Genomic DNA, 13,209 nt, shown 5'->3' on the forward strand with positions numbered 1-13,209 from the left:
GTAAACGTCACGCTTTTTGCCGCAGGCTTTTAATTTAAATTCAAGCTTGTTCAACCACGTGGAAAAAAAAAAAAACTGAACCATAGTCGTTATGTGCCCTCCAAAAAAGCGTTTTGTGGTCTTTGCTGCTGTTGAAAAGAGAAGCTTCTGAAAATTAGTGATTTTCTCGTATTATTCCGCATCCACGATGCTCCGTATCTCCATACAGCGATTTTTCCTATTGTTTGGTGGGAAAACCACACGGGAATTGCGAACCCTTCAATTTTTTCAGTGCTCCAGAGCGGGTTTCATGAGCTTTAGCTGCGGATAGTGCGCACGATGAAATAAAAGTCACCTGTATCCGCAACGGATGAGTGAATCAATTCCATATTTGAAAGCCCAATGGAATCCATGCACGGTTTCTAAACCGTCCTTTGGCCCTTGTGACTCTGCGAATTCTTCTCGACTGCCTAAAGTGGACATAAACAGAGCAGTTTATAATACTGCTCGGGCCAGTTGAGTACATAAAGAGCGTCATGTGTCTCTATTAGTTTCTACCCAAAGCGCAATACCAACACAATTACGCCGCAGCTTCTGCAGCATCTACGAGAACAATAAAAAGTAGATGCTCGTCTGGCCCGAATTTTTCATTAGGATAACGCTTATAGGATCTGATGTGCAAAAAATTCCATTGTAACTTCGCCTCGGTTTCGTCTGTGCGGTTGCGGCATCCCCTGCAGATAAATCTGACGTGTACTTGTAATGTACATACATACATATACTCACGTGCAGAATGATAGATTAGACGTTGGAATAATTGAACGAATATATTTCATATCGCGTATTTTTATACGCTTGGTGGAACGAGTTTTATCAACGTCTGTGTAAATTCGCGAATCAGCTGATTACGCCTTATATAAACTGGATATGCATATTTTTTTCTCTACAAAGCTCGAGAATAATGAAATTCAACGAGTGACAAGACCTTTGTTACATCGCGTTCTGCACACATCTGTTGGTGAAATGTCGGGTAATTCTTGGCTGCTCGCAGCACTCGATGAGAAAAGTAGGCGATTGTTTTTCGCCAGCATCCGGTGTCACGGCCGATTTTTTACGGAATTTTATCAAACTTGTCAATGAAGAAAGAATAATAAAAATTACCGAAATAATCATCGTGTCAATTTTCGCGTGAAGCTCGGAGCTTTATTGAGGGATTAAAATTTTTGTAGAATTCTGCGAAAAGAGGGCGAAAGCCTCTACGAGAAAGGAAGAGGAGAATAAAGAGCATGCGGTGAAAAAATACGGTTAAAAATGGCACCGAGAAGATATCGTCACGATTTTCGATCCTGCGGCAGAAATTCGCACGAGGACAAGAATAGTCCGAGAGTAGTTACCGAGACCTGCGACTCGACCCCCGAAATTCATAGGCGAAAAGACCGGGTCCACCGGGTTAGATCTCGCGGTAAAAAGCTCAATATCCCAAAGCTCGTATATAAGTTTTTGGGAAACGTGGCCAGCCTCGAAGCTGACGACGTTGACGAGGAACCTGCTGCACGTATCGCTCGTAAATCCTCCGCCGAAGGCAACAAGAAATTCAAAAAGGAACAAAAACGGCATCCGAACGCTGTTCGCGTTGCCACTAAAAGCATCGACGAGTCAAGCACTTCCGTCACTGCCAGGAGCGAGGAGACCAATTCTACGGCCTGCACCGTTCCCTCAACCCCCGCAAGCACTGCTTCCGGTATTGGAACGGGGAAGAAATTCTCCATACAGGCCATCAAGGATTACATCAAGGCCGGCATCGCCGAAGGTAAGGCGGTGGCTTCGATCACGATAAGTAATAAATACGGAAATTAGTGTTCTCAGAAAGTACCTATCGCAAAATTTTCAATACTTACGGAAAAGAATTTTTTTCTATTTCTACACGGAATTCTCAAGAGGTTTGTACAAAATGTATCACTTCAATCATTCGGTGTATCACTTTACAAATATGCATCTTGTAGGATTATTGATAATAATTTTTATCGGGACTTACATTTCAAAGAAATTGCTTCAAGTTTCACGGTACAAATATCGTGTAAGTTAAGTCGCAACTATTTCTGTTAACAGATATAATACTATTAGGTGGCAATAGATTCTAACGAAAAAGAGCGAGAACTTGTCAAATTGGTCTTTATTCTCAGACTGTAAAAGGCAACAATTTTATTTTTTTTTTCTCCGGTAGGTAAACGACGCGCCAAGAAGTACATGTGCAAAGCTCTCTCTTTCGGCGTGGACAAGGGTTACTTAATCCCAACGGACTCCGAGGGTCAAATCCTACGCGTGTCCTCAGCCCTGGCGAATTTCAACGCCCAGAAGGACGACAGCGAGCGGGAAATGAGGCAGAAGCTTCGAAGGGGTGACGCAGCTTGCACGAGTGAGGAGCGAAAGCTTCTTCGACGTCGAGGAGTTGCCGCTCCTCGGAAGAGAGCGAGGTCTCCTTCCTCCGTGCCGAGCAGCACTTCTTCGACAAAGAGATCTCGCCCCAGGACCAAAAAGCCGAAATACGCCAGGCGCATCAAGAGGCAGAAGACGAAGTAGGTCCTCTTGTTTGCTTATCTGAAAGGGAGAAAGCGGGCAACCGAATGGGGTAGGTTTTATGTCATTTGTTTCCTTCGAACAAAACCTTGCAGGTCAAGGCATCGAGACGATTAGACTTGAGACAACTCTTGAAAATTAATACCATTCCAAAAACTTTTCCGGAATTTCGATCGGGACTTGTTGTTAAGATTTGTGTCTTTTGTAGAGGCGGTAGGAAAGCGAAGCAGAAGCGTCGACTCGGGCGGCCAAGGAGTCGAGTAAACTCGGCAAAAATTAAGGAGGAGGAATCTAGTCCCGGAGTAGAAACGCGGGATAAAGACGAGGACGAAGCTGAAGTTGAGGAGGCCAGCCTGCAGGATAAACCGTCGACGATTACCATGCAGGATCGGAAGGATACGAAGAGAAAATACATGGAGAAGAAAAAAGCCTCGGACCGTTCGATCGAGGAAAATAGCTCGGAGGGTGCAGATACGAAGGAAAAGTAGAATTAAGTTGTAGCGACGTCGCATTTGCATTATGGAGCTTTTTTGTCGGCTTGTATTGTTATTTGTGGCATCGGATGTAACGTGGATATCGCTGACATTGTATCCCCGCAGACGTACAACGATATACCTACAGTGCGGAGTATTTCGCATGACGTATAAATTTCGCAGCGTAATCATGACAGCATTTTTGAAATACGACTTTGCCGATTGTCCGCGTTTAATTCGTTTCGCTCTACACGGATTAATTCAAACCGTAGCGCCAGCAAAGGATAACAAATTTTATTTTTCATCTCACCGCCGAGCGGCCAACATTTCCGATTGAATTAATCACCCAATAACTCCGCAGACACGCCGCGTTTAACGCGTGAAAAAACAAGATGAAAATAATGATAATTTATGGAGAATCAGGCTCCTTTTAGCAACGGATTATTTCGCCCAAGTTTGGATTCTGGCTCTGGGAATTCCCGAACGAAAGGCGATCTTAAAACGGGAAAACCCTCGTCCGGCTTTTCGCTGCCACCGCATCCTGCTTCCAGCTATCGCTTTTATCCTCCAGGATCCTGGACGAGGTATTAAAGTCGAACCCTCGTATGCTGCAGACCGTAATGGTCGAGTTTCGAAAATAAATTCGCGGCGCTGCAGTCTCGATGCTCAGGCAGCGGGGTATTTCTTATATACCTGAGCATTTATTACGCAAAGTGGTGACGGTGCGATATTCATATTTCCACTCAAAACCAGGAGGGTAGGAACGTTGTTGATCGGTAGTTTCCTTCTTCTTTTCTCCTCGCGACGTTGCATCGGGTGCATAAAGCGGGACGAGAATATTGAACAACCCGTTAAATCAGAGCGGGTTTCATCTTACTGCATAAAAAGTTACGCGACGCATCGCGGGAATCTCGAAAATCTTAGTAACACCGAAACATCTTCAGTGAGCGGGTTTTTTCTTTGCATACATCGTTTTTGTCGTTCAATTTTCTTCGGTGAACTCTTATTTATTTTAAAACTGAGATCGCATTTATAACAGGAGATGTGGAATGTAAAATATTTCCCTGATCACCGAGAGCTTACACGGTAAAAAATGCGTATTTCAGTTTCCGGAGACGCAAACATCGCCGATCGCGCAATTTATCCTCAAGCATGTGTTTCTTGGCGAAAACAAACCCTTACAAATCAGCCTGGGCGTCATATAAAAATCGCATTAAGCTCCATACGGTAGATAAATTAGGATTCGTTTTATCCCCTCCAACAATTTTTCTCTCCGTCCAAGTTGATCGTACAGCGATCACTTTTCAAGATCAGATCATACCTGCCTGAAGAGAAGAAACATGATGAAACTGTCGAAAAGAAGTTTCGTATCATTCAGAATAGGAACAATTGCGACGCTTCGGAACTCGATTGTATACATATATGTTTATTCTCTCTCCTATAACAAACTGATATTATACCGGGCAAGCATTCAAATTGTTTTCCCCGAAGGCATACGTGGCGGAGAACTCCGAATGGTCTAAGTTTTCGGGGGTAAACCGAACGGATATAAAACCGAGATCGTGATATCCGGAATCCTGACCTGCGCTCAGCGATCGCTTGGAAAAGGGGGCCGAGGGCAAAGGAAACAGATCTCTGTTTGCACGAACGGATTCGGGGTTCGATTGGAAAAGGAGCTGGAAATCTCGTCTGCGGATACCCAAAGCATATCCCCCGCATATCGAATAAAAAGCCATTAAGAATCAGCTGCTCGATCGCACGGCTGCACCGCGTTCCGTGATGCGATGCACGTTTCATGGTTACACTGTTAAAAATGACGGTGAATTTACTACACATTTACCGTACAACAGAGTCGTCGATCTACGAAATCAGGCTGCACATTCGCACATTCGGTCTAGCGAGGCTAATTACTATGTACTTGCCTTGAATCAACGATCAAAATCTTTGATTTCACTAAAATTTACAAGAAAAACACAAACAAGTCATTTGAATTTACTAAATTGTGCGGTAAGTTTATTGTATTTGTAAACAGAATAAACAGTGATTATATGGTGAATTCGCTGTTCCGTATCCGAATAAGGCTTCCAATACAGTGCAGGAAGTTCCATACAGAAATTTTTGACATTGTGCGAAAGCGAATTTCGTCGGGAATTATCGAGCTATTCACTGAGCGATTCTTGGCTCTATCGACCTCGTTTTCTCTTCTTCTTCTTCTTCTTCGTTTTCTTCTTCGCTTCTTCGTCATCTACCGTGTTCTCGTCCAGTTTCCGAATTGCCCACTGACGTCAGAGGCTTTTTATTATCTGCCCAACGCCCAACGGCTGATATCCGACCCATTGCTCTTAGCCTATAGACTGACCACACCCACGTTTTCATCCCCGATTTTTTTCTCGCCCCTCGCACCGACGTGACGTTGGCGAACTACGGATTGGGTTTCAACCGATGAAGATATTTCGTTACATATTATATACTTGCTTACCCCTCGTAACTATACGACCACGTCTCGGAGGTATCGATTCGTCAAGAGAATTACACCAGAGGTATGTATATAGTCGAGTCGTGATATACCGTAGATCGTAAGTTTTTTTTCCCTCCCCCCCCCCCCCCCATCTGTGAAATTCATCATCCGTCTTTTTTTTTTTCTTATACTTATCTTAAGCAATCGCTGCAGAGAAGATTTTTTCTCCTGCTAAATACAAAAGAGTATATTTGAAACAATGTTATTCCTAATTTACCGTTGAGGAAAAAAAAACAGCTACTCAAATACTGACATTAATTATTAGAATTGTGGCCATAATTTGGCCGATAATCGACTGGCATGGCAGTGGAATAATTTAAACACCGCGTCTGTATCACGTTGTTGTAAAATTTACAAAGTTTCTCGTTGTGGCAAGCACAGCGAAACATGTACGTGCGTGTCCATGCATAGGTGCTACCTGTAACGGTATGCGTGTACATTGTAGGAGCTCTATTTGCTCGGGGGGGTTTCAATTACGGCGGTGGTGACCGTGAACTGGCGGAAAGTTGCTAATGAACGCTTCAAATTATTCACTTCATGTGTATATTATATATGGAAGCTTCTCGTTCCAGTGTGTTTTAACCCCAGCTTCTGTTATAGTTTCTCTTTACTGTAACCATGCGAAAGCGAGGGCTTTGCGGCTACGGATCATTCCCGGTGTTCGCAAGGGCTTAAGTGTATTTCTGACTCACCATAATCGGCACCCACTGTCTATCGTATTTTCGAGTTCACGGCCGGTTGCACGGATCAAAGCTGGCGTTTATTCAATCATCACTCAATGTGGCGCTTCGCTAATCCTGCGAGTCAAAAGCGAGGCGACTAACCGAAGCTTGACTCGAAATTACGGGAGTGGGTTGAAATACTGAGAGCGCCAAAATCCAAATATCTGGATGCCGAAGCTTGAAGTAAAGAAATCACACTTTGATGAAACATCAAAGTTTCGGCTGTCCCGAAACCCGATGCTCAAAGTTCCGAAAGTTCGAAAATGAGAAAATTAAACAATCTGAAACAGCTAAATTCCGAATGATCCAAGATTTTCAGTTCTGTGAATTTCTGGCTTGGTGAAATTTCATCACTTTAATATTTCTTTGTTTCAGATTTTCGATATTTTTATCTTCAGAATCCTAATCGTTCTGATTTCTGGTTTTGCTGGTTTTTTACACCCACTCGTTGAGCAAACTACGCAATGTTGGTATATTATAATTTTGGGCATTTTACTTTATCTAAACTTTATTATTACGAATTTTGGTGTATCGTAACTTGAATTTTCGGAACTTTGAGCTGTCGGCTTTCCCGACCGTTCAAAACTGTCATTTCTTCAAATTTTGATTTCTTAACTTCAAGTTTCGTCACCAAATAATTCAGATTTATGCGCTTTCGGAGCTTTGCAAATTCGGAACTTCAACCCCACTCTGAAATTGATAGTCAAATTTTAGATTTCTTCGAAGTCTCCTATATGTGGATTGATAAAGACTGCCGATAATTGGAACACCGCTCACAATGGGAACAGAAACCGATAAATATGCTCGGTTAATCCTCAACCAGCACGACCTCGCGCTCCAACTCTTGATCAGGGCTTGCGGTACAAAACTGCAGCATGCGGGTCGACGGAACTGTGTTAATACCTAGGTTGTTAATACTTGTTGCTCGATACTGGCGCATAATCCGCGTTCGCCAGAGCCTAGCCCACTTCCTAAATGCTCGACGAATTCTACCCGTTTTTTGAAACGTCGTTTTCTCACCACTCTGAGCCCGAAATTGAAAGGGCAGAACCTCGCTGTATCCAATAACTCAAGATTCATGTGACAACAATGAAGTTTCGCTGTACAGTCTTGACGTTGTAATTATTATCAAAGAAGACTTAATTTTTCGTACCAAAAAGAGCAAAAATATCAGTTTACTTTTGCAGACCCCCATCCGATAATATGTCTCTTGAATCGAATTTGCAGCATTGTTGAATATTGAATTGATAAACAATGCGGAGTTGAAAAATTTAAGGAAGATCCTTCTTTTCTTCAAGCAAACTCTGAAAGAAAGATTGCCTGTATCCGAATTTACGCTGAGCATAAAACATTCATGGTACCTGGGACTTTAAACGGCTGGGTTCAATTGAGAAGAGCAAGCATCGAGTTCTAGGGGTACTTGAGATATACGTACGGATGTAACGTAGGATTCTTGCGTCAGTTTCACTGTATAAAGCCGAGCTTGGAAATTACTTTGAGCAGAAAAACGATCTGAGAAGACTAAAACTGAAAGCTACCACTTTCACGATCATCCTTGCGGCATACCGTCGGATTCTTTTGGACAGACAGATAAGCCGAGGATCAAGCAGTAGCAGCTGCCACGCTGCTAACGGATGCCGGCTTACAATCGGCAAAAACGGTGAAAGAAACCGCACAAAAGTAACGGACGAAATCTTTCGCGCGTCGTCTTAAGACTGTCAGACAAGGTATTTAAGAGACGGTTAAGTGAAATTGTTTTAAAGTTATGAGGAATGCAGAATTCATATTCAGGAAGAAGAACATTTAGGTATTTTCGTCATTATTCGTCATAATATTCCAGATACGCCTTGTTCGGAGAGTTGCGATGGTAAAGTAGTGCAACGTGTAACTAGGGAATAAAGTCGAAGATTATTCCCGTGGGTTTGCTCGGGCAGAAATCACCCGAGGGAATAATCGGCTTTTATTCCCGTGTACATATAAAACTGTACTCCCGGCTCAACTCTGGTCACATTATTGACCTAGAACTGTTTTCTCTTGTGTGTGAGTGTGATTTTTCACTAGAAACTTTATAATTATACAGAGAGACGTAGTTTGAGAAATGAATTAGCGGGAAGTATGATCTTATATTACCCGCAAATGCGTTGAGAGGGAATAATATGCTACTTTCGTCCCGCTTTTCAGATAAAAAAAGTTAACATTACGATTGAGTCGGGAATGAACGTCTATAAATTCCAAACAGTCGTCGTGCATGTGCTGTTAAAAAAAATTTGTCGGGAATTGATTTTCAATAATAAGAGAAAAAAACGTCCCATGGAAACATCAAGATTCAAAAGGCATATGGCTTCGCTAAATTTATTCTCGCAGCACAGACAAATAAATACTGTATTTTCCTAAAACTAAAAATGTTCCCGGGACCTTCGTGGCCGGATTGACGGAGGTTTTCCTCGACGGGTTTTAATGCGAGTAAATGGTAGATCTGTAGCCTCGAAAAAAAATCGTAGGATAGCCGCTAAGCCCGGATGCCTGCCTAGGATTATCGGGGTTCGGCGCCTGGCAGCGTTTCCGAATGAAACTGTTCGCGGTCACCGAAATGTGACCCGACCTTGGCAACCGTGAACTCCCGAAATTTATGCGGGCTTGTATAGATCCGCCTGTGTGTGCGATCGCATCAACGCATCGCGTCGGAATAAAGTTGCGGCGTTTCTCTCTCTGCACGGATCGATTCGACGCGTGTGCAAAAGCGGCACACGCTGAGAGCCTAGGCGTCGCGACGCCGCGTCGTGCGATTTCCCGCTCTTTACGCCCGGCGTCGCGACGCCTGCGCCGCCTCGTCATTCAAATTCGCTCAAGGGGCGCGAGGCGTCTTGACGCAGAAGCACCGTTCAGTTTGCACGCGGATTTTCGAGCGATATGTCACGGGGTGCAACGCAATTCTTGAACTATTTTGAAAATTGTCGCGTGTGCTCGATCAATTATTATAACTCGCCTTCCCAGTACGGGCAATAGGCGAACGGTATCGGTGAATTTTCTTCCGTTTTCTCTCGGCGAAATTCTCAGCTCGCAAATCACGTTACCTATCTACGCTGTTTGAAGTGAATTTTGACTATACTTCACCGCAAAAATTGACTGAGTAAATAAATACTTGGACTTTTGCTCCGTTTTATTTTTTCAGTTCGTGTGTTTCGTTTGTCTTTTTAATCGCTTTTTACACATCTCGCGTCAACGTGTGATCAGAACTGTACGTTATATGTTGTAGTGGTTACCTTTGGCTGAGGAACTTCAACGTCGCGTCAAGTTGGTGAGTATCTTTTGATATTGAGTACCTGCAAAACGTAACCCGATTGCAGTTAGAATATATTACTGCAATGAGGTTACTCAAAATTACTCATAAGCTTTTCTTAGAATAGCGAAGTATTGATTTCGGGTGAATTGCAAAATTATTATGCGAGAAAATTACAAACTATTTCGACATTGAAAATACTCGATCCCAGCAATATTTAGTCATGGAATTACAACACAGATTCATTTCCAATATGCCTACATTAACGATACCCCAACACATCTATAACAAATGAATTTCTTATGTAACAATAATATGCTGAATAGCTAACAATTAATTGGTGAACGAATTTCCTGGTAATAGCTATATATTCCAAATATCGATGTAGTATCAAATTACTTTGCAATACAATTTTCAACAGCTGGTTTATACATTACTCTGATATATTTTATAAGGTATGTATAAAATAACATGTTGGAAACTTTTTTGATTGATGCAAAAAGTCGAATCTTCGTTTCGAATAATTTTGGATCAACTCTTTTTTAGGACTTCAATTTGTCACGATTTTTTTTCTCCAAATCACTTTCGGTAAATTGGAGAATGAAGGGAGGACAAATGTGTTTCAAAACCGCAACGATTCGGTCCTCGAAAATTTCAGTTGACTCTCTTTCGTTCACTCTCATCAACCCCGGCACATCAGTCAGAGTTAAGTAAACTTTATTTCGAGATCTCAATTTAGCCCACGCACAGGACGAAACTCTAGAACTCGCGTAATTTCGATGAAGCAAAAAAATGCTGTGAACGTAGATTTCGTGTAATAGCGTATTTACATTATATACACAAGCATAATGTATATTATGCTGATACACACCGGTCTAAAAACGCATCGCTTGAAGAATAACGGTCAATGTCAGTCTCTAGGTCAATTTATAAATCACGATTAGAGTTGTGGAAGACGAATTTGTCCGATTCTTCACCGATATTACCACTGGGCGCGTCGAAATTTGGCTAGACTACTGGAGGCCATCCATATCAGTTTCTTTTATAAAACGGTGCTTTCGTTCCACCATTCAATTCCAGTATTAAGCGTGACCGTTCAAACTTGACAGAGGTTACCGATAAATTCGTAAACAAACAATAACTTTAACACTGGCTTTCGAAACGTGACACAATTGAGAAAGAACAAAAAAAATTTTTTTTATAGTTAGAACAGTGATGATGATCGTGTAAAATTCACTTGAATGGAATGTTGACGTAAATAAATGAAGAAAAAAAAAAAATTAAATAAACAGTTTGATCGCAGACGACGGATGAACGAATTCGGGATATCGCAGATTTCCTGAAAGATTACAAAACCGCGGTAAACACAGAGCTCTGAAAATATTCTGCCCGATTAAATAACTCATCGAGTGTTTACGGACAAGGTTGAGCAATTACCGAAGCAAATATAGGATCGTAAACTTGCCATAAATCTGAGACGATACGCCGCTGAGCGGGCTATTTATATGAAGCTGGAAGCTCGGGCTTGACGTAACACCGAATCGATCTGATTGTCATTCTGGAGCATTGCTTAAGGGTGGTTTCCAATTTTGTTGGGCCAAGAAATGTTCCATTTTTTATCAAAATTTTATGCAGAAAAATATTAAATATAGCATGTTTATACGTGGTAGGGTTACTAAATACGGCGATGATGTTCTTCGCTTGCGGAAGTGCTTCTGCACGCCTTAGATGAGCATCGTTATGAAATTTGGCGGGCACGGGTACAACGAACGTCTTCGTTAGTTGAACCAAAATTATCCAAAAATGTTCAAACATTTTTATTATCTGAACAAAAACCTAAACTTTCCCTTCGGTAGCTCACTATTTTTTTATCTTCCAATATTTCTTCTTCATCGAGGGCTGCAATATTATCGCGGGCGTCCTCCCACCCCCAGCACATACCATAGTTCGTCAAACTTTAAAATGTATTATCATGTTCAATAAAGACCGCTCAATAAACGTACCAACTATCAACATACTATATACTTCATATTTTTTGCATGATAAATTGATGAGAAATGAAACGTTTTTCGGCCGAACAAAGTAGAAGCCTCCCTTAACGGATCCATCCGGGACCTTCGAATTCCGGAACTCAAGCACTTATCCGAGTCCCGTAGAAATCATTGTACAAAAATACTAACAACACAGTAGAAATTTTTCCTTCAGTTAATTCCGCACTCTGCAGCCAATTACAATTTGCGCAAAGTGGAAATATTGTTCGATATTTCTCCCTTCCTCCAACGGTTTGACAAGATTTTCGGTCATTTTCAACCCCTATCGTCCGAGCGGAATTCCGACTGGGCTCAAGGAATAACGCGAAGTGGCGCTATCCTGTTCCTCGAAAAATGACATAACATGAGAAAAATAAATTGCCTCGGTCTTCCGCAAGCCTTGCTAAGCCCGAAGATGAAATCCGCCGCTTTACGAACGTCCGTTTGATTAATCGACAGCATGCAATCCGAAACTCGATTAATGCGTACAATTTCAACGCATCGCAAAGTCCGGGAGCTTAAAAAACGCGGTGCAATTAGCCGCAGCCTGCACGTATCTCAAAGCTCCGCATCGTCGAAAGCTTGCGGCGTATATTTTATACAGTTTTCAAAATCGTTACATCGAAGCCGCAGCACCACGCCTCGTTCTCATTTCCGTTGGATCTGTTGTGCTTTTTTCGTACAATTAAAAGAATTGAAAAAAAAATGTACGCTATTGAACTTACCAAATATAGCGATCGAATATGACAAGAGAAATGTTTCTTCAATTGAAATAAATGTAGTTTCAACTGATAACACACAAATTATCGTTCCGACCACTTTCTTATTGATTCGAAAACCATTTCCTGAGGTCGAAAAAATTTATGATAAATTCAACAAATTATTTTCTCAGTGTAATAAAAGATGTTAAAAATTGAGTCTTCAAAAAAATCTGTGATAAATTTCTGGAAGATATTACTTCATATAATTTAATCAACCGAGGTTATTAATTACGGTAAAAAAAAAAAAAAACCCCGTTACTCTATATTTTATTCGTACTTATTCGGTAGAATAAATTGTTATACTTTTATTTCTATCTCTTTTTTGTTCCATGGCGTGTTTGGCGAGTTATAATTAAACGAGAGATAAGCACGTCCTTGTTGTACACATATCTATATATACCTCTGCACGGAGAGGAACGTCAACGTGGATGATAAGGATCATTTTTCCCCGCAAATTATGCGAAGCGCAGGTTGTTGTTCGTGTGTATATGTATGTACGGTACAATTTGTCAGCAGGTTGACAAATGCAGCTCTCGCACCTCCCTGAGCGGAATGTTTAATTCGTATATCGAATGTCCGACAGGATGTACATCTATACGCGTAATCTATGTAGGTATAGACGCGTGTACACTGCATACGTGGTGGGCCAATTTGTTGGTTCGGAATTCACTCCGTGACCTCGAACTCTGACACTGAACTTGAATCAATACCTCGAATTCTCGCCCCTCGTGTTAGCTTGCTTCACCCTTGTATTCGTACGTTGTATATATTTATATATATTAGGGTGATTCAAAAAAATCCATATTTTTTTGGAAAAACAGTGGTAGCGAAAAAACGATTCGAAATGACGAAAAAATAATGCCTGCACG

The 13,209-nt window shown here is 41.7% G+C and overlaps 1 protein-coding gene across 1 annotated transcript in view; it reads left to right on the forward strand.

Annotated features, from left to right (window-relative positions):
- The first annotated feature begins 9,226 nt into the window (after positions 1-9,226).
- The window catches only part of LOC107225933, a 64,956-nt gene continuing 60,973 nt past the window's right edge, over positions 9,227-13,209 (forward strand). The window contains exon 1 of the mRNA XM_046731228.1: positions 9,227-9,567. The gene's annotated coding sequence lies outside the window, so the exon portion shown is untranslated. The remainder of the gene's footprint in view (positions 9,568-13,209) is intronic.

Source organism: Neodiprion lecontei, chromosome 2, assembly GCF_021901455.1.
Source record: "Neodiprion lecontei isolate iyNeoLeco1 chromosome 2, iyNeoLeco1.1, whole genome shotgun sequence".
Taxonomy (NCBI): domain Eukaryota; kingdom Metazoa; phylum Arthropoda; class Insecta; order Hymenoptera; family Diprionidae; genus Neodiprion; species Neodiprion lecontei.